At 43.5% G+C, this 23,215-nt stretch overlaps 1 long non-coding RNA gene across 1 annotated transcript in view; it reads left to right on the forward strand.

Moving 5' to 3' along the window:
- LOC309356515 overlaps nt 1-23,215 on the forward strand; it is a 325,551-nt gene that overhangs the window by 171,327 nt on the left and 131,009 nt on the right. The gene's annotated exons all lie outside the window — the stretch shown is intronic.

Here is a 23,215-nt window from a genome sequence, read left to right on the forward strand (position 1 = left end):
TCCCATTAGTCAAAGCCAAGACATCACTTTGTTCAAATAACTCATGAATCCAGTGTTATGTGGTATCAAAACTCAGAGAACTCCCTGCTTTCACACATCTATCAGTTCTGCTTAAACTGGGATATGCCCAAATTAGGTATTTTGCTTTGTTTGTTTGTACTTTCATTTTTTTTTAATTAAAAGCTTAAAGGCAAAGTTAGATAAAACAGAGTGTTTATTAATTTATAAAATTGCTTGACCACCTTTTACTAGAAGGTGAATGCAACAGAACATATAATTATAAAAACAGATAAAACCATTCCAATCACAAAACATGTAAAATCGTTCCAGATGGAACAGAACAATATAAACTGAGCAAAAGTAGAGGAAAACTAAATACCCTAACTCTGAAAAGCAAAAGCCATACAATTCAGATGCTTGATGCTTCTCTATGATTATTGAGCATTTTAATAGGTTGGACTCAGAAGGAATAATTCCAGGTCAATGAACAACTTCTTCTTCTTCTTCTTCTTCTTCTTCTTCTTCTTCTTCTTCTTCTTCTTCTTATTATTATTATTATTATTATTATTATTATTATGTCGCTTTATTTTGCCACACACATCATTCTCTTTTAGTGAGACTCTTCCCTTCGTCACAATGACAATCTTGGAGGTCAGCTGCCCTTGGAGATCAAAATACCATGTTTACATAAAATTGTTTCTGGGTGTCTTAACTATTCATCAAGGCTGACCTAAGACATTTTGTTGCCTAAGGCAAAAGACAGGATGGTATACTCCCTGCATTCCATATACAGAAGCCGACTGGACTCACATCTGAATCTTACTTCAATACTGGTGATAAGGCAGCATACTGCACTATACCTGAGGACAACAGGCTAGGAGAGACATAGGGCAGGCCTTGTGGCATCCACAGCACTTCCTTCAACCCCTCACCATTTCTCCTCACCAGTACCACCACCTCAAACACTCTGCACTTCAATTGGGAGAAAGGCGCACTCGCAGATCTCAGGCGATGCTGGATTTCGGCATCAATGTTGACCAGGAACCAATGTCCCCACTGTGGAAGGACGTGTGGGTCTAGAATTGGCCTCCACATTCACTTACGGACTCATTGTTAAAACCGTGTTCATGAAAGACAATCCTACTCGCCAAAGAAGAAGAAGACCACCACCACCTGCTATTTGAGGCGGCCACCTCACTCTGCCAAATTATAGAGCTGGCTCTGCAATTCATAGTAAGGGTTATAATTCCAGCCGTTTGCCTTGGTTTTGCACCTTTAGTTCATTGCTTCCTCTCTAACCGCCAATCTTGCCTCTGGGATTTATTAATTTCAGCCTGACTCGTTGCTCCCTATCTTCATGGCCGGTTGATCCATCTTTACATTTGCCCACTTTTCCGTCGTAGTTTGCCAAAGGTCATGAATGAGTTTCATAAAACATTCAGATTAAGAATCCACATCTCTTGCAGCCACTGTGGTGAACATGAAACAGTCATCATTATTTTGCAGATGTGAGGAAGTCTACTTTGCTTTAGTTTTAAACAAAACCAGATTGCACCACGCATTTCCGGAGCCAGTCATCAAGCACTTTATAAATTTTACAAATTCTTGTTCCTTGCATGGTTCACAAAGATTTACTGGTCTTCATATTAAATCAAACTCTTGTCCCTCTGTAAATCCCATTTAGATGTTGGAAGGATACAAGACCTCAGCATCAAACTCTGTTATACCAGATAGGATATTGGTTCTGAAGGCAACATCGGTGGGGGTGTAGTCTATCAACAGTGGGAAGAAACTGAACTATAGCACTTGACTCAGAGAAATTTATTAGTAGGTGCAAAAGGAAAACTGCAAATTACAAGTCAAAGAAATACACACTAGTCTTGAGCCTCAAAAAAGTAGCATTTTAAATTCACAAACTACAGCAGAAAGTTATTTTGCATACATGAGTATTCATATATTTTATCTAAATCTGATGATGACAACTTCTGACAGCCACTTTTCACATATTTATGTCAACCTAAGTCTTCTGACTGGGACTTATATAGTCATTTAAATCACATTCAGAAGATTCATTCAGCCCTCATTGCTATGCTGCACTACGTGTATAAGCCAATACTGAGACCATGTTAACTCGCTTTGTAATACTGAAGACTAGTAAGAGTATTGCTTTTTCCCCCCCTAAGGAAAAATTAGTGCAGAAAGGTTCCAGTGTTCTGTCTTGGGTCCTCTCACTTCTATATAGAACAGGAGTGGGCAACTGGATCCTGCTGGACAGCCTGATGCAGAACTGGCCAGCTCTGTGTGGGCCACTTTGGGTGGGACAGAACCAGCCTGCCCATGAGGTAGAGTGAAGCAGCCATCTTAGGCAGTACAATCCCTCCGTGCTGGGGCTTTTACAGCTGACATTTGCCACCACCACATGACTTTGGTGAGGGGGGGAGGGGCTGCACCTTCCCGTTTCTGCTAAGCCAGTTTTCCATTTGTTTAGGAGCTGCTACAGTTGAGCAGTTTATTTTGTGCCTGTGAAAATGAAAGTCTGATTCCCCATTAAATATTTCTGCAATTCTGGGCTAGAACAAGTGTTGTGTCACTGGCACTTTGGAAACCTCACATTTTTCGAGATGAGAGAAAGAGCTTCTCCTGTGGCTCCAGTACATTCCACTCTCCACCACTTCGGGGATTTTTCTTTAAAAAGTTGAAGTCTGGGTCTTCCCCTGCCCATGCCTAATAATCTCAGACATAAGAGGAACTCTGTGGGAAAGAGACCAAGGGTGCTTTTTAGCCCAGCAGCCTGTTTCCAGCAAAAGCCAGACACATTATTCTGGGAAGCCCAAAAAGCAGTGCATGAAGGCTACAGTCGTTCTCCATTGTCTCCACACACACACCCCACCGCAACTACCAACTCAGACCACACAGACAACTGGCATTCAGCAACATACTACCTCAGAACCGGCCACTAAGACCATTAATTATTATCTGTACCAAAAGGATAATATAAAGGCATGAAAAGATACCTATGCACCACAAGGGATGAAGACAGAGTGAGGGAAAGGGTCAAGGGAACCACAAATGCATAGCTTCCAAGTGCTCTGGGGAAAAATGGGACACCCCGGTGGCCATTTTGGGTGCCACAATCTTGTTTGTTCTCGCGCTGTGCTCTCACCCCAACAAAAGTGGCTTTTCGGGGCTGCAATCTCGTGTGGAGCCCAAACACAACCCGCTCAGGAGCACATCCTGGAAGACATCCTGGTTTGGGGCTGGAAAAAGTTGGATGGTATGCAAGTGACTCTGACATGTGAAGGGAGGTGGAGAGATGGTGTTGGATCCTGACCTAATGCTGAAATCCTTTATCCGGTTTTCTGGGAGTAAGCACCATTAAACTCAATGGGACTTACATAAACGGCTTTGTGCTCTTAAGTTAGTTTCCACTAAAATCCATGGGATTTAAGTGAAGTCACAACTAACTTGTCCCAAAGATATCAATGGGATCTGATTTCACCTAGCTCACCCTGGATTCAACCCATGATATTTCTTCGCATCCGATTCAATCAGTTCGTATGCAAACAAGAAACTTTGCTATGCAAGCAGGCCAGATAAGGTCTTCATGAAAGGATTGGCCAGATTGTATGCTGACGGTGGTGAACGTAACCTAGAAACAGTCGATTGCTGGTGTAATATTATCCATGAACCTCTACTTTTTCTGCCCCAACACTATGAAAGCCTTCACCCTATATTGATTGGACTTCGTCTGAGAGCCAATTCACCCAACTGTCTTTGATACCACAACTAAAATACCACAACTAAGCCATTAGCCTGGTTGTGTGCTAATAGATATCAATGACAGACAAGCTGGAAACACAAGCCTAGCCCTTAGCAGTACCAAGCCAACAAGCTGAACTGGACATTTGAATTGCTATTATCCTTTGCTCATGAAAGTCATCCAACTTGGCCCTAGGAAAATTTCCAAGCAAGTCTCTTTCTTTGCAGATGCCAAACTCTAATGGACCGTATTTGCTGGTCGGCTTAAAAAAAGAAGGACAAACATGACCCCAGATTAAGGTGTTTTCTTTCACCTCACCAATCAAAAATGCTTCTCTACCAATAATACTGAATTAATATATGGACTGCAAGAAGATCAAACCTATCCATTCTGAAGGAAATCAGCCCTGAGTGCTCACTGGATGGACAGATCCTGAAGCTGAGTCTCCAATACTTTGGCCACCTCATGAGAAGAGAAGACTCCTTGGAAAAGACCCTGATGTTGGGAAAGATGGAGGGCACAAGGAGAAGGGGACAACAGAGGATGAGATGGTTGGACAATGTTCTTGAAGCTACCAACATGAGTTTGACCAAACTGCGGGAGGCAGTGAAAGACAGGAGTGCCTGGCGTGCTCTGGTCCATGGGGTCACGAAGAGTCGGACACGACTAAACGACTAAACAACAACAACAACATATTTGCTTTTGTTTTGCTATGTTATGACTAAACAACAAATATATGATTTATACATTTTCTCACCTTATAGATGCTAAATTATTCTAGTTTGAAAAGGTACCCATAGAGAAAAGCTAGTACAATTGTTTCATGATTTCAATGTGTCAATGCGCTTTCTTTTACTTATTGGTTCAGGAAATGTGAATTGGGTGGGTTGAAAAAGTGAACTGAGCAAATTCCTCCCCCATCTGTACTCATGGGATATGATTGACTTACCATGGTGCCCTAGAAGATCTGACAGTAAAATGCAGTCCTTCAATTTCATAGTGGCAGGTCCTGAAGATCACAGCACACCAGCTGGAATACTACAATGACTGCAAGCAAATTTTGAGATGCCATTATCTGCTTACAAGTGGGGAAAGCAAACTCTGGATTTGTCATTTTTTTATAATCGAATACATAGTTGCTAAATGCATCCAGGTAGACTTTCGACTACCATGCTGAAAACGCACATTACAGTCACTCATTTACATCCAAACATTGTGACCACTCTGATATAGCTTCAATATCTTAAATCCTTTGATCTCTCCCTACAAAGTCGAACTTTATAATGTTCAATCACTTTTTCTTGCCTCCCTTTATCCACTAGCAGAGAAAAACAGAAAGAGGTGGGTGCGAGAGAGCCATCCTAAGATCTCTAGCACCCTCATTCTAAATGTTATTGTTGAATAGTGGAAAAGATGGAGGAAGGACACAGCTCTGTTGGATTCACAGCTCTTTATTGCAGCAGTTAGAACTGCTCCTGGAATCAGACTGACTGCAGCCTAGCTGGCTGCTTTATATAATACTAAGTAACTTGAAACAGTAACAACTCACAACTAGCTAACCAATCAAGAGCGACAGTTTTCCTTCATTTACATACTGGTGGCCCTGAGTGAGAACTGCAACTTAATCTTAATACATAGCAGTAATAATTACTTGGACGTTAATCCCAGAGATGTCAGTGGGATTTACTTCCAAGTAAATGTACCTAAACTTTTCTCAGATTATTTCAGCTCCAGAATTCAGTTTCTGCTATTGAGGCATAATATCTTACTTCTGTCTTTTCTTCATATTTAACTTCCAGCCAGCACAACTAATGGCAAGGGCTAAGTTTTATTTTCTGTGAGTATACCATGAGTCTTTACCTACCAATTCCTTGAGTATTTTTGAGAGGTACAGACACCATAGGTGGCCATAGACATCGTGTTCCTTCTCACATCCAAACTTAGCCTTCTGTATTCAGAAACGTGAATGAGAGGAAGTAGGCTTGATCAGCTGCTGCCTCTTCTGCATAGGAAGGAAAATGTCTCTATGTGAGCGTGCAGATGAGCACACATAGGGGCCATAAACTACTTTGCTCTATCCTGTCTAGAAAACTTTGGCCCCCAAAGGCATAATTCCGTTTCCATTTTGGCAACATCACTCGAGATGCATGTACATTGAAGCCAGGCTTCCACTTTAGGGAGCAGAAGGGAACAGGATTTGTCATCTGAAGGGCCAGAATGACTAAAACACTATAAAATCAGAGGGAAAGTTAAAAATAGCAGTTTCTTCTTTGGAACAGCAGCAGCAGAAGCAGCAAATAATTAAGGTTATAAGCCTGCACACACTTTCGCGTTTGTAAATTATATCCATTAACTGAGAAGGGACTTATCTGTGAGTAACAACTATGCCCAAGATGTTTGTGCATTAAGCACCTTTATTTGCAAACAGACTTTGGTAAAAATGATTTGGAAGCAGGAGCAAAACGCAACGAGGCAGACAAAAAAGAGATGTTTGTTAGTCCAACACATTTTGGACTTTACTGGTCCTTCTTCAGGGAAATTTGGAAAAAAATACAGATTTAACCTTTAGCAAATGCAAAATGTTTTGCTACAGCAAAATAAAAGGCAAGGCAGCACATCTCCTACTTCCAGTTCCTTTTTAGAGTTCCCATTTTTGTTGCATGTCCACTGAAAATGAGAGAACTTAACATCCTGACCCTATTGTGATTAACAACAGGAGCACAGCTTGCTGTACTATAAGCCTTGACGGACACTCACCAAGCAAGAAGCTTTTCACAGATCTCACGATTTTTTTATTTAGGATGTAGCTTAGGAGAAAGCATTATTGATACCCTTTACAATTACAGAGTTGTAAGGCTGACATTCACTTTATCTTTTCTCCTTTTGTTCTTATTTTGCTCATTTCCTATCCAACTCCTCCCCAAAGAATGATTTGCTGCCATTTTTTTTTTCAAAATTAGGAGCACAAACGAGAGGACAGGATGGATGAGGTTCTATAATGACAGTAGAGACAGTGGCAGAGGAAGGGGGGGATGTGTGACAAAAATATGAGCGATTTATTTTTTTTTAAAAAAAATGGGCTCACAAAACTTTTTAGTTCAGTCAAGAAATGTAACGAAATGCAGCTGTCACTGGGCACCACACCGCAGGGGGGTGACACTTACCTGGGAGTGACATGGTGGCTTGGGTGCCTGCAGGCTCCGCACTGCATAAAACAGCAGCATGGGACTTGCGTCTGCCCTCCGCCTCTCCCTCAGCCGCCCTACAGCTGAGGGGGAGGCAGTGGAGAGGCTCCATGCAGCGCGCCCTGCCCCCATGGGTGGCTCGCCCCACCCCCGGCTGCAGGACGCATGCACCGCACAGGGCACCCAAGCGGCTAGCTATGCTGCTGAGTAGAGAGACCCTTCGCAAAATGAGGGTTGCAGTTGGCACTCAAATCCAACCTGGTGAAAAGCACACAGTGGTTCTCAACCTGTGGGTCCCCAGATGTTGTTGAACTATAACTCCCATCATCCCTGAGCTCTGGCCTTGCTAACTAGGGGTGATGGGAGTTGTAGTCCAACAACATCTGGGGACCCACAGGTTGAGAAAGGCTGACTTAAGGCCAACAACTCTGCTTGGGCTTAGCTCAACACAATCTTATCCTTCCCAAGGAAGGTTGCCTGATCAGATCTCTTCCAGCTGTCAGAAAACTCGCAATGACCTTCCTCTTTTGGACGGCTTTTGGCGCTTCTTTGACAGAAGCCACCCTTAAACTGTTCACTTCTTATTTAGCTCGTCTTAACTATTTAGTTGCTGTCATGTAAGGGTGTTGCTTTTTCAACATAGTTTCAAGAGCTTGTTGTGTTTTATTAATGGTTGTTCACTGTGAGCATCTTTGAAAACTTTATGTCTGGTGAGCCTACTGGGAAATGAAACAAATAAGGCAAGGTGACACTGATGCAGTTGGCTCTGTGGCTGCCAATAACACCATTTGGGCTAAAAACTGGAGTGCATGTGAGTTGTGCTTATTGGTTCTGCTGCCCCACGGAGACTATTGAAAGCTGAGTTTGATTTCTCCCAAGTATTTTTTTTTTGGGGGGGATTAGGTGTGAGTGGGTGTTTCTGTATGGGAAAAAGTGCTGATTTAAAAAAAAAAACCATATTGCTTAGTAGTTTGACCATCGCCTTGGAAAATGGCCAGCAGTTGTCTTGGAAAACATAACACGTACCAAAGACTCACAAAACAGGAAGTGAAGTGAAATTCATTTATACTTCTGGTTTCCTGTTTCAGTGCTTGCAGCAATGTGTGAAAACAGCCTTAAATGCATCATTCCCATTGTGCTGCTGTGTGTCCTTGGCACATCCTTCTCTTGCCAATTCTGTGCTATGGGATAGCTTTGTGTCAGACTTTGGGGAATCAGATCCCTCCCCCGGTGGCAATAAATAAGCAGACAAAACGGAAGGAGCGTTCTTGCCAGGTAAGTTCTTTAATGATCACAGCGAGAGACAAAGGAATGCATATACTGTATCTCTAAAAAATGGCATTGCTCCCAGTAAAGGTTCACCCCCTCCGTCCCCATTAATCTATGTCACTCCTATGTCGGGTAATCTGAGCTTGTTGCCGTTGCACTTTCTGTTCTAACACATTCCAAGCCCTTCTACTCTTAGGCGAAGTGTGTGTGTGTGTGTGTGTGTGTGTGTGAGAGAGAGAGAGAGAGAGAGAGAGAGAGAGAGAGAGAGAGAGAGGAGGAATGCTGTCCAAGGACACTGAATCTGCCAGCTGTCTCTCTATCTTGGCATTTCCTCTTCTAGCTGTTTCTCATCCAGTATTTCCCAGCATTCCCCCTCTAGACTATGACCTTCTGCAAACCACTGTTCTAAATCAATACTGCCCTTGGGAAGGTTCAGAAAAAGGGTGTGTGTGGCTCCCCCCATTCCTCATCAGTCCAGTCCCTGACACTTTGCATGTTGCTACTAGGCCTTTTCTGGTAATAGTGGTTTTTGCCTGTATAGCAGAAAGGAACGACATTGCACCTTCCTGGATCATCCAGGATGACAGCAGCATGATTCCATATACAGTGGTACCTTGGGTTACAGACGCTTCAGGTTACAGACTCCACTAACCCAGAAATAGTGCTTTGGGTTAAGAACTTTGCTTCAGGATGAGAACAGAAATCGGGCAGCAGCGGGAGGCCCCATTAGCTAAAGTGGTACCTCAGGTTAAGAACAGTTTCAGGTTAAAAACGGACCTCCAGAACGAATTAAGTTCTTAACCCCAGGTACCACTGTAGTGCTATGTTGTGCCAGTCCCTGGATCACATTGTGGACCTGTACTGTACTTTCTTTCACATCCAGCTTATATATTTGTGGTATATGTCAGAAGCCAGGGTTTTGACAATGCCCTCTTAGAAACAGGCCACAAAGTCACTCTGACAAACTATTGGTCCATAATTGAACACAGCTTCCCAAAACAGTTGCTTATTTAGTACTAAACTTTTGATGACCCACTTAGAATGAAGTGGGGGAGGGGGCAGGGAAGCTATATTTAAAATATCCCAGGTTTTCTGCCATACCAAGGCAACAATTAGTGTAGCCTTTCATTTCTAACTGATCTGAATGGAACACGTTACACAAGGCTGTATGCCTTACAAAATGATCCTTCCTATCCAGTGAGCTCAGTAAGATTTACTTCTATGTAAGCATGCATTGTAGTTTCTATGCAAGTGGCAGTCTGGGTTTTTTTTATTTACATTGCTTATATATTACAATTATATCCCAAGGAGCTCAATCTAATGTACATGATCCCCCTCTTCCCATTTTATACTTACAACAATGTGGTGAGATAGGTTATGATGAGAGACAATGACTGGCCCAGGGTCAACCAAATTTACATCACAGAATCATAGAATTAAATGATTAAATGGTTGAAAGCTAAGCAAAGCACATAGGTAGCTGAATAGTCACATTTCAACTTATATACTTTTTGCGCGTCTCCTGTGCTCTGCTTTATTATTATTATTATTTACTAAATTTATTCATATCCCGCCTTAATAAATCATTAAAACATTAAGCTTTAAACATATTTTGGATCCTACATCCACCATTGTTAATACAGAGCTACTGCTCAGTTTCTGGACATTATTATTATTTCTACCCCGCCCATCTGGCTGGGATTCCCCACATAACAAGATGGGACTGTATCTTCTCCTTCAGTCACTGGAGAAAACCATGGCAACCTGTACAGTCAGGGGTGACCATCTCATCTTGCCACCTGATAGCAAAACGGGCTTTTTCGGGATGACTTCAAATAGTGGACTATGCAAACTTCCCTTTTCCTCTAATTGTCACTCAAGAGTCAGAATTAACACCCACTGATGACACATACGTGCTGGGGTGTGATTGTTAAGTACTTCAGGGGCTACAGTTTTGGCTGAGCCAGTGGGTGGGAGACTATTTTGAAGTAAAATCCTGAGGAATGGAGAATAAGAATGCTTCCAAAGAAGGGAAGAACCAGAAGACAGAAACCACAAGGAGGAACAGGAAATGAAACAAAAGCAGAGGAATAGCTGTGGCTACAAGAGGAGATGCATATTTTAACACGCTTAAGTTCAGTCCCACAGTCCCACCACACATTTAAAGCGCTGTGATACCACATTAAACAATCACAGCCTCCCCCGAAGAATTCTGGGAGCTATAGTTTGTTAAGGGTGCTGAAAGTTGTCAGGAGACCCTGATTTCACTCCTAGGGCTACAGTTCTCAGGGTGGTTGAACCCTCTTCTCAGGTAAATCTGTTACCATTTAAAATAGCATCATAGTGCTTTGAATGTATGATGGCACTGTGGCCTATGCTTGATACTCTTAAGGGTCAAAACGAGCTTCAAACTCTAATGCCAAGGGTGCCCACAGACTCTCACTATTTTGGGGGAGGGATTCAAGCAAATAGCAAAAAAAATTAGGATTGCACAGTTGAAGTGCTCTCTCGCCCTAGTGCGACAAACCTGCTTTTTGAGGTTAGGAAAACAACGGGGAAATGCACCGAAAAGTGTGGATGGATGGACAGTTTTATACACAAGATGAATTTCTTGTTTTTGTGGACCACTTAGAGCCTGCAGGCAGCCATGCATCACACACCCTGGCTAATATGGCCGCCACTGATACCTCATCTTTTAAAGAAGCTAAGATCCACCATTTTTATTTCTGGCAGATGTGTTATATTGGCATTGTGGGAAATGTTAATGGTAGCTCCCAGAACTACCGGTATATTAAAACACTACTCCTGTCCACCAAGACCGACCAGTAGATACTTTTCCAAAGGTCTCCTCATACCAGGAGTGAATCTTTTGTGCATGAACTTCAAGGCCCCAAACTGCCACATGGTAAAGAAATACCTGGTATCCCACATTATACATGATTGTGGCAACCAGTGGCATGGAATTCCCCTTTGTTAATCATTTCAATAAAAATGAATCTTCTAGTGAAGACATTCTGAACAGCCAGCAAAATATATATTTGGAGGGGGTGGAACACATGGATTTATACTTCCTTAAATGAGGCAAGAGGAGCGTAAGTCCACTGAAAATGAGATCCAATAGTTATGAAAAATATAATGAATAGGAGACCCCACAGAGGATGCGTAAACAAAAAAGGTTTATGCTGGTATGGCCAGTCAGAAGAGACAATACACAAGTAACAACACTACTAGGGGAAAAACTGGGAAGGATAAATGCCATGTATCCCGGAATGTCAGTTTACGGAAAGTTACAGCTTCTGTATTAGATAGATAAAGGCAAAGCACGTTACTAATTACGCCATATTGCCTACATTTTTTTTAAAAAAAAGCATACCATACTTTTTCTTGTGGCATCATATGGTTCCAGCTTTTGATCTTTTCTGTTTACTCTTACCATGTCTTTGATCTAATCAGTTGCATATGTAGGCTTGCTTGCATGTGCATATTATAATCTAACATGGGATCTCCAAAATGTGTCTTCTCCATGGGTAAGAAGAGCAGGAGCACACTGTTAAATTTATCACTGTATTTTACTGCCTGTAGCAGCAAACAAGGGGTCAGTGGCCATAGGTTTTTGAGGTTTCGGCATTCCTCCTGTTTCGGCTTTCCTTGTCAGGCATTTCCTCGTTTTTTATTTACTTACTATCCTTTTTTGTACCCTTCATCTTCTACTTCAAGGGTTCCCTGGGCAGTTTACAATTGCACATAATCAAGAAAAGCACCATCCAAAAGGATTTTTTTGCGTGTTCAGACCCAGAGACCTCCCCTCTAAATAAATTCACACTTGACTCAAATAGTCGTTTGGTTTTTGGCAGAATTTAGGCCACAACTTTATTGATTACAGAAAGTGAGTGGTTGCATAGGCTCTGGTTCGACTAGCTCCCTACACCATTGCAGGTAGCGCTGACCCAGAGCTCTATCATGGGTCAGCCAAGGGTGAATACCTGAGGTAGGTGAAAAGCCTGGGAACAGACTCTGTTCACTCCCCAGATGCTCCCCTGGACTCAGGCATGGGCACAACCCCCTCTCAGGGGTTAACCAAACCAAGTTGAGTCCCTGGATTCCTTTAACGGAATACCCTTCACATAGGGATGGTGAGACCGTTCTCCCATCCCTATCACATGAACCAGTGCCTATCCGCAACCTTACAAGTTGTGATGATTTGCTAGCGGCATGTAAAACCCAAATGGCAACAGCCAATAGCCAAGTGGGGAAAATTCCTGCCGTGCCCCTGTCCCAGCGACAGACGACACAAGTCGGAATAGCAAGGTCAATCACAAATGCCCTAAAAGTAGGGAGAGGTGGGCGGGTGTTCCAAATGCACGTGCCAAAAGAGGAAGCTCTGAGTCACATGCATGGGTATATATAGGTCCCTCAATCTGTTTGGACTGCACCTATTGGCCAGATTGAACCCAACATCGAGGGACCTACCAATCAGGTGTTGTGGCTGACCAATCTTACCCACCCACAACACAGGAGGTCAGTCTCCAGGTCCCACCACAACACGTGCCCTCTTTTAGGGAGGACACGATTTAAAAAAAGAAAGAAAGAAAGAAAAGCAGCACTGATTTGATTAACTAATATACCAGTTAACTGCCAAGGTGGCTTCTAAGTACATTGCAAGTGTAAAACCAATGACAAAGAACCCACACATAATTAAAATGCACAGTGAAACAGTTTCATAAAAATGTTGAACTAAACATCCACAATTAAAAGCTAGAATAAAACAAGCCCATTAAAGCACCACAACAATTAAACAGTTAAAGCAACATTTTAAAATAGATCAGCACAGTGTCATTTATTATTATTATTATTATTATTATTATTATTATTATTATTATTATTATAAAATGTTTAAGCAAGCACAGGGTTGACACTGCCCAGGGCTACATGGAGGGATTTGGGAGGGAGGGAAATGGGAGGAGTACACGGGTGCATTCAATTGCCTAACGGTGTCCGCGTCACCTAGGAGACTGCAGCCGCAGAGGTAAGGAAAGCAGAGTCATTCCATTGTCTGGAGAGGTCACTTCCTAGTTCACATGGAAAAGCCATTTTCAATGGAGCCCAGTGATGGAAGCGAGAAGCTGTATTGAGGCAGCACCCCTAACAATTTTGCACCTGAGGCAACCGCCTCTGTGCTCCCCCCCCCCCCCCACTACACCACTGCAGGACACAGTTGGTAAGGAAATGCTTGTGGGCAGACTAGAATACTAACTTCAGAGCCAAGACCAGAGCTTAAACTCCAGTTAATCTTAGTTGGGTAGAGGAATCCAAGCCTCTTCCCAGCCCTGCCAAGCTCCACTGGCCTTTGTAGTCAATCATGGCTTCCAACAGGGGAGCCCCACCACTGAAGAAGAAGAAGAGTTTGGATTTGATATCCCACTTTATCACTACCCTAAGGAGTCTCAAAGCGGCTAACATTCTCCTTTCCCTTCGACCCCCACAATAAACACTATCTGAGGTGAGTGTGGCTGAGAGACTTCAGAGAAGTGTGACTGGCCCAAGGTCACCCAGCAGCTGCATGTGGAGGAGTGGAGACACAAACCCGGTTCCCCAGATTACGAGTATATCACTCTTAACCACTACACCACACTGGCTCTCACACTGAAGAGCACCCCAATGCTTCTACCCAGACAGTGGGCAGAAGCTACTGATGGCAGTACCCAGCTGTATCTGGACAGGGATAGCCTAACTTCTGTGGCCTACGCTCTGGTCACATCTAGGTTGGATTACTGCAATGCGTTATACGTGGGGCTGCCTCTGAAGATGGTTCGGAAACTTCAGCTGATGCAGAATTCAAAGGCTAGATTGCTCACCAGAACAAGACTGTTTGAGCATATAACACCAATCCTGGCCTGACGGCCTGGCTGCCAATTAGTTTCTGGGCCCAATTCAAAGCACTGGTTTTGACCTGTAAAGCCTTACACAGCTCAGGACCTCAACACCATAAGGGCCACGTCTCTCCATACAAACTGACCCAGACTCTATGCTTGTCACCTGAGGCCCTTCTCTGTGTATCCCCTCCTTGAGAGTTTCGAAGGGTGGCAACACAAGAACGGGCCTTTTCTTTTGTGGCTCCCTCACTGTGGAATGCTTTCTCCAGAGAGGGAGCGGTCCTGATGGTCACCTAGCTCTATTCCCTGCAATGCAGACCACTGTAGTTGGAGAGGTTTGGATTGTGCTCTGAGATTAAGGCGATGGCATTTGGGAGATACAGTGGTGCCCCGCAAGACGAACACCTCGCAAGACGAAAAACCCGCTAGACAAAAGGGTTTTCTGTTTTGGAGGCGCTTCGCAAAACGAATTTCCCTATGGGGTTGCTTCGCAAGACGAAAAAAATCTTGCATCCCCCCGCGGGTTTTTTTCACTTTTTCGCCCTTTTCTTAAGCCGCTAAGCCGCTTATCAGCTGTTCCGCTGATAAGCTGCTTAACAGCTGATCGCTGGAAGCCGCTTTACAGCTGTAGCGCTAATCCGCTAAGATGTCAATGGGCTTGCTTCGCAAGACGAAAAAACCGCTAGACGAAGAGAATCGCGGAACGGATTATTTTCGTCTTGCGAGGCACCACTGTACCAGATTCAGTCACTGCACGCTGGATTCACATGGCAAGAATCTTTGAGTCATTTCTGCCATGAGTCCCCATCATGCTTTCCTGTGGAGTCATACAGAATCCATGCCTTCCTCTACAGTTTTCATTTCCCAAGTTATGCCTTCAGATTCTCACTAATCCTCCAGCCTCCTCCTAGTTGTCATTCACGTAAAAAAAACACACCCAAAAATCTCAATGCATGCAAGCATGTCTTAATGTTCTTCTTCAGATAAGTCAGTTTTCCTCACCGCCTACAGTGATCATCTCAGGAGTTTTCAGTTATTCAGACCAGATGGCGGGCAGATGCACGGGTCTCAAAGACAAACACGACCATCTCTTTGGCTTGTCTACCTCCACACTTTCTCGGTGTTTTCTCCAAAAAAAAAAAAAGGATGTTTGTTTCTTTATTTAAAGCATTTTTACCTTGCTTCTCATGAAAAGGTTCCTGGTACAGCTTGCCATCTAAAAGATGGGACACAAAACGGGAGAGCGGGATGGAGGGAAAAGAGGCAAAAAGCAAACACAGGCACCAGTTCTTAAAAGTTACAGAGTTTTAATGAAGACCAGATGGGATGGGAACAGCTTAGGGAGAAGAGGAGGAGCCAAATGGAGCTGGTGTCTCAGCAGAACCAACAAAAAGGGCTGCTTTGCTGTTGCTGGGCTGGCACTTGAGGGTGGAAAGGAGACTGAGGTACTGGGCCCTGTTTTAATAAATATCCAATAAAAACATGCCAAATGTGCCTCATTGGAACTGTTCACGTTTTGTTTTGTTACATTAACATTACAGCATGCTATAGTTGGGTGGTTTTTGATATTTTGGCTGCAACCCCATGCATGCTTACCTCTGAGTAAACCCCACTGAACACGGAATCTTATTTGTAGTGTAAAAATTATGGGTGTGGGCCCCTCAGACAGGATAAAGACCACAGTGGGGGGGGGGTGAGGGGTTGTCAATGTGTTAAATCTCTCCAAGCTCCTTGCTACAGTCATGTGATGCCCCCTCCTGTCAGCTGTTCTTCAATTCACTCTTCTGTCCTGTCAGCATACTGGAAGATGGTAAAATTTCCGCCCAAAGGTATACATTGGCTGTGTACACACCACAGTTTAGTGTGCATTCTTTGCTTTCTGAGAGGCAGAAAGGATTGTGGGATGCTCCGCGGTGGTACACACCGACTGTGACATCACCGTGGTGCAGGAAAGGGCTTTGACACGAAGCAAAGCTTAGCACAGGTACAGACTGGGAATTAGCCATTTTAAAATGGTGGATAAAACCTCCTGCCTAAAGACTTCCTGTCTGTCAAAGGTTAAAGATGGAGATGGGGAGGAAGATGGGGGAGCCGGAAAGATGCCTAACTTTATGCACAACTGAAACCACTCCAACCACTCATATTAATTAGTAGCACGTGGTTGCTTCACATGCAAAGGACAACACAGAAAGCTATCATAAGAAATGTCTGAAAAATCCAATAGTACAGGGGAAGAAGCAGAGGAATAACTACAGGTTGGGGCATGTGTTGTGTCTCAAGAGCAAGGAAGAAGTGCTGGGGTGGGGTCCACAAATGTGGCTGAATGAGAAAAAAATCTAGTTTTAGAAAGTAGGAGAAATATACAAGAGCATTCCAGCCTAGTAGAAGCCTGCCAATGGTAGGTCAGAGGTCAAACTGGCCCACATTTTAAGAGTCTTTTCTGACCATGAATGCTGAGAAGCTGTGCAGGCATATGTCTACTTTGCGGTAATGTGCAGCGTTTGCTAAAGACTAGAGCTGAAGATAGATTTCCTTACCAACAAGGTTCAATTGACATAGCCTTGAAAATACATAACGGAATTGTCTATTTCCCTGACGAGCAGAAGCCCTGACTGTAACCTCCACATTCACTTGACGCTGACAGTGTTTGTTGCATAAACCATGAGCTAAGTGAAAAGCAGCAGGAATGTGCCCCACTTTGGAACATTGGTCATAGTTCTTCTATATCAGATGTGCAACAGACCATTGTTTGAGGCTGGCAGTCAAGGATCTCTTTTTGTTGCGAGACTTTTGTGGGTGAGCTGAGAGTTTGTTTGGACCCCGGGAGAAAACCCAGAGGCTGAGGGGGAGTGTGTGTCTGAAGGAAAATGAACTGATATTGATTTATATCTATTAGAAACTTCGTATTAATGTAACATTTTTATATGTAACTGTGTATTTTTGTAATATTTTGCTTGTTGCCTGCTGCTTCAGTTTTTTGTACACCGCTTAGAGATGTTTTTAACATGTTAAGTGGTACAGAAATTATATGATCAAATAATCAAAATTTCTCCCAGTCCAGCAGATTGGAATCCATAAGCTTAAATAATGGATGAAAGAAGAAAACCGGCTGTTTGATTTCTTTCCCCTCTGCTCCCTCCCCACAAACCCAGTCTTTAAGCCTGACATTTTTGAAGCCTACTTGCGTTATATTTTACATGGGGTGCTCAAGACATTTTTGAAGATGCCGTCAGAATACAGATAATTACTAAGTTCATGTAAGGTGGGTAGGCTGGCACACACTAAACACTTAGCATTATGCAGCCAACCTTGAAAAGTGTTCCAAATCCATCAGTCATCATGGAAAAATTAGAAGCTTTTCTGGAAACCTGCCTTTCCAAATAGATCGTTTATACTTAATGGACTCCATAATTCTGCATTAAGTATGAAGGATTTTGGTGTGCAGATTTCCTCAGCATGTTTTTGGTAGTGTGGAACAAGTCAAAACAACTAGCTGCTTCATAGAACAACATTAGTCAAGACACAGAAGCATTACTCATTATCAACATTACAAGACATCCTCTTTAATCAACCCGCCAGTATATTGCAAAGTGTGAGGCTCCAAAAGGCTTCCATACCGCAGTGTTGGCACTATTAATATCCTTCTACTTTTTTGTGCTATACTTATTACTTAGTTTAAAACTTGATACACCACCTTTTGAGGAAAGCTCTCAAGGGTTCATATTTTAGTCCCAAAGAAAATAAGACTAGAGTTCATTATATTTCATACAATGCTATTCATTCACAATTGGCTGATGAATTGTGGGGAAAGGCAAGACCTTTCAAATCTTGCATTGGAATAAGACCTATGGGGACCCAGTGTGTTTACTTTTAATTGGACACTGGAATTGGGGGTAGAGACAGCAGCTGACCTCATTGCTGGTTACAAAGGGGCCTCCATGATAGTTTAAGCTTCAAGGTCCCAAAAATGTATGCCTGCCACTGGGGCCACCTGACATTAGGATGTCATGTGTGTGGCAAGTGAGCAGCCCACCCTCCTGTCAAACTTGGAGCACAAGGTGTGGTGAAGATAATATGTCCTCTTAGCCATACCCAGTTTCCCACCCTTGGTTTAAGCCATCCATGCCCTTGAAGCAAATATAATGAGTGACGTTACTCCCAAATAGATCAGCATGGACCCCAAACACTGTCACATAACGCGCTTTTGATATTTCCTTAGTTAGAGCTACTTTCTCCATGGACATAGGAAGCTGCCTTTTGCAGCATCATACTGTTAGTCCATCTATTTCAGTACAGTCATACCTCAGAAGTCAAATAGCATCCGTTCCGGAAGTCTGTTCAACTACTGAAACATTCGGAAACCAAAGCATGTCTTTGGAAGCTCCTGCAGCCAATCAGAATCCACGGAAGCCCTGTTGGACGTTTGGCTTCCAAAAAAACGTTCAAAAACTGGAACACTCACTTCTGGTTTTTGATCATTCGGGAGCCAGAAGGTTTGACTCCCAAGGCGTTATGGAGCCAAGATACAATTGTATTTGCACTGTCTAGCAATGGTTCTCCACAGTTTCATGGAAGAGTGTTTCCCACCCCTACCTGGAAATGCCAGGGTTTGAACGTGAGACCTTCTGCATGTAAGGCAGATGCTCTACTGTTGATGTGCCTCTATTCCCTTCAGCATACTTCAGAGGTCAGAAAAGCAGGTGCCTTTGCTTACAACAGAAAATTTCCTGGTCATATCAGCACCAGTGAGCACATGAAGGCCAATGAGGACATTTGCTCTTTCCCTATGGCCCAATCTAGGAGACGGTGAGATTGTGCTCTGCAGACATCTTTCCTGTAATAAACCATGCATTTGGAGGAGCAGTATGCACCAGCAACAGGAGGGCCTTGGTGTCATATGCCCAACCATTCTGACGGAGAATTTTTATTGGCATCAATGGCATAATGGTTGTGTCAGCTTCCTCCTGTTTGTGTATCATCAACACAACCAGGAGGAAGTTGGCACCATCATTATTATTCTTCATCAGATGTTCAGTCTTCATCAGATATCTTCATCAGATGCCATGGCTGCAATCTGTTGCTGTTCCTGCCACAACCACACTCTCTGTCACTGTGTCTTGAGGACCACAGTAGAGACTTCTCAGCCAGATACATTGCTCATCCAACATGTTTCAATAGTGCACTTATTCCTCAGTTTTTCTTTTTTCAATCTACCTCCTGATCCTGCTTTTTAATGCAGATATTAGTCACATGTGATCAGTTTTCTGAGCTGTATTTGCCAGCGCCTTTTCACCCAACGGTACAATCCTTCTCTGAGAAGCTTCAGGTACTGGGATATATTGGACATCTGCTAATCGCTTGGTAGTTTCCACCAGTTCTGACATGGAGGAGGGAATGAAATCTCAGGCTCAGGGGTTGAATGTGGATCTCCAAACTTCCCTGTCTGGCCCTAGGAACACCTTGCTGTTTGTCCTGGTCTGAGCCCTCCTTGAATGCTTTTGCCTAGCTGGAATATGTGCTAATGCCTCTCGCTTGCTGGATGGAAGGAGAAGAGTAAAGCCTCTGACTTCTGCATTGCTGGAATGTAGCCTATTCTGTAAGAACTTGTGGCCACATACATTTTGGCCCTGACCACCACTGGCATGAGGTTCTCAGCAGGTTGTCCTTGAGGGAATGCAGACCTTGGGTTAAAAAATGGTTCTCTACTTGTGTTCTGGGGCAGGCATGCCTTTTGTTTATGTGATGCAATAAGCCTGTTCCATTTGCAGTAAAGAAGGGTCTTAGGAAAGCTGAGATGCCATACTGCCCAGGTATGCATGGCATCTTATTCACATCAACTAAATGAAAAATATGGCTTCTCCTGAGGATCTGAAAACCCAGGCTCAGTCGTACAGGAGAATGCAGTCTTGAAGGTAAGCCAAGTTGTTGAGGGCGCTATAGATCATAACTAGCACTTGGAACGGTGCCCAGAAATGGATTGGTAGGAGCCAGCTATGTTGCTGCAACACAGGAATTTACTTGCAAGATCACCTTACCCCGTACATGCGCACTCAGCCGCTTCAAACTGCAGAGCTGGCACTGTTACAGGTGCCACATAATATGCATTCAGCACTTATAAGAGACTGATCTTCCAGTGTGCACAAACTTTGGAACTCACTGCCTATTGACATTAGGCAGGCTCCTTCATTGTACTCTTTTTGACGCCCGCTGGAAGCATCCTTTAACATGGTTTTAGCTTATTGCGTCTTTCAATTCTTTTTGGAATATTTTAAATACTTGTTTTTGACTGACAGTTTTGTTCTTTTATTCTTTTCAAAAAAAATTATTACAATCAAGCAGCAGATAAATGTTGTGAAATAAAACTAACAAACAAGCTTCCCAGTTCCAGTCAATAGTCTGGCTGCAGATTTAGAACCAAATAAAGTTTCTAGATACAGTGGTACCTCAGGTTACATATGCTTCAGGTTACATATGCTTCAAGTTACAGACTCCGCTAACCCAGAAATAGTGCTTCAGGTTAAGAACTTTGCTTCAGGATGAGAACAGAAATCGTGCTCTGGCGGCACGGCAGCAGCAGGAGGCCCCATTAGCTAAAGCGGTGCTCCAGGTTAAGAACAGTTTCAGGTTAAGTACGGACCTCCGGAACGAATTAAGTATTTAACCCGAGGTACCACTGTACTACAGGGATGCAGGTGGCGCTGTGGGTTAAACCACAGAGCCTAGGACTTGCCGATCAGAAGGTTGGCGGTTCGAATCCCTGCCACGGGGTGAGCTCCCGTTGCTTGGTCCCAGCTCCTGCCAACCTAGCAGTTCGAAAGCACGTCAAAGTGCAAGTAGATAAATAGGTACCGCTCCGGCTGGAAGATAAACGGCGTTTCCGTGCGCTGCTCTGGTTCGCCAGAAGCGGCTTAGTCATGCTGGCCACATGACCCGGAAGCTGTATGCCGGCTCCCTCGGCCAATAAAGCGAGATGAGCGCCGCAACCGCAGAGTCGGTCACGACTGGACCTAATGGTCAGGGGTCCCTTTACCTTTACCACTGTACTACATCTAGATACTAGATCTAGATACCTTGATACTAAGGTTGCCTTACCTAGAGCATGTTCCAGTAGATCAAACAAGATGTCATTAAAGCATGTACCACAGCTGTGCAGTTGCTGTCATCAAGGCAGGGCAGGGCAGAACTGTACAGCTTACCTGGCTTTGCTTACCTGGTTGCTGATTACTGAGAGGGGTGAGGTGGCAGGGAGGTCAGCATGGTGTGGCTGCAGCGGCAGAGCCAATCTGATGCTGAGACACATCCCATGGCATGTTCCATGGTTTAGAACAGTGTTTCCCAGACTTGGGTCTCCAGCACTTTCTAGACTACAATTCCTATCATCCCTGACCACTGGCCCTGCTAGCTAGGGATGATGGGAGTTGTAGTCCCCCCCCCAAAAAAAAACCAGCCAGAGATCCAAGTTTGGGAAACACTGGTTTAGAAGCACTCAGAATCACGTTTTGGGTGCACGGTTAGTGGTGGCAAAACCTTTTAAGCTTCTGAGTACTGTAACCACTCTGGTGTTAATACTTGTTTCTGGATTCTACTAGCTTTTAACTACAGTATTTCTATATCGACTATGTAAGTGCATACTTGCCCACTAAATTTAACAGCCAGGTATAAGGCATAATTGAGCCTAGTGTGCGAGATTTTTAAAAAGGCTTTTTGCAGACATTTAAGAGATGAACGACTTAGCAATGGAAGAATTCCACCAAAAACAGAGCACCTTTCCAACCACATGTTCTGTGTTATACTTGTCTAAATTTCCTATTTAGAGTGAATAACTGGAAACACTCTGTCAGTATCCCCGATCACAACAGCTGTAGTATGTTTTTGAATGACCCACATTTCTCAAATAAGAATAGGCTGTTTGAATGAATCACCATAGTGTTATGTTAGGCCGAGCTGAAAAGAATTCTCACAAACCTACAGAAAGCTTACACCTGAAGAGTGCTATTTTGCCAGAAAAATGACACCTGAACGTAACTATTCTATATATTTGAAATCCAAGGAAATGTGAATTTGATACACTGAGTTAGTAATAAAAAAATGTAGACGTCCATAGGCAAATTGCGCCACACAATCCTATGCATTTTTACTCAAAGTGTGTCCAACTTTGTTCATTGTGGCTAACTCCCAATAGAAGTATGCGCAAGATTGCAACTTCAGAGACATTTGGACTGCAGAAACCTGCACAGCAGTAGCTAGAGGAAAGAAATTCAAACTGAGCAACCAAGAGTCAAATCCCTGTTTAAGTGGGCTGCAAAATTTAATCACTAGGTTAAACAGTAGTCAACTGATTAAACTGTTGTTGATGATGCTTAAGTACCCATTTCTGGTGTTAGTACAGTTCTCATGTATTATGTAACAAGGGGGACCTGAAACAAAATGTTGGGGTCACATCCACACCATACACCATAGGTAGGCAAACTAAGGCCCGGGGGCCGGATCCAGCCCAATCGCCTTCTAAATCCGGCCCGTGAACAGTCCGGGAATCAGTGTGTTTTTACATGAGTAGAATGTGTCCTTTTATTTAAAATGCATCTGTGGGTTATTTGTGGGGCCTGCCTGGCGTTTTTACATTAGAATGTGTGCTTTTATTTAAAATGCATCTCTGGGTTATTTGTGGGGCATAGGAATTCATTCATATATTTTTTTCAAAATATAGTCCAGCCCTCCACAAGGTCTGAGGGACAGTGGACCAGCCCCCTGCTGAAAAAGTTTGCTGACCCCTGCCATACACTGAAAGGACATGTAAAACCCATGTCTTCCTCCAAGAATCCTAAGAACTGTAGTTTATTAAGTGTGCTGTGAATTATAGCTCTGTGTGGCATAAATGAGAGTTTCCATGATTCTTTGGGGGAAGCTATGTGCTTTAAATGCTTGTTCAATGTATGGTGTGGATGTGACTGTACTGTGAAGTACTCCCTGTTCAGAATGACAGCTACTATTTAATTACCCCTTCTGCCTTGTTTTCAGGCACCACCACCAGTCAGCATTCCACGGCCACTGAGCATGCTCGGTGCTCACTGGGCTTCCTTCCCCACTTTGGAGGGCCCGCCCCTCAATTATTTTGGGGGAGCTTCTGC

This window comes from Podarcis melisellensis (genome assembly GCF_964234715.1).
Source record: "Podarcis melisellensis genome assembly, chromosome: 1".
NCBI classification, from domain to species: Eukaryota; Metazoa; Chordata; class Lepidosauria; order Squamata; family Lacertidae; genus Podarcis; species Podarcis melisellensis.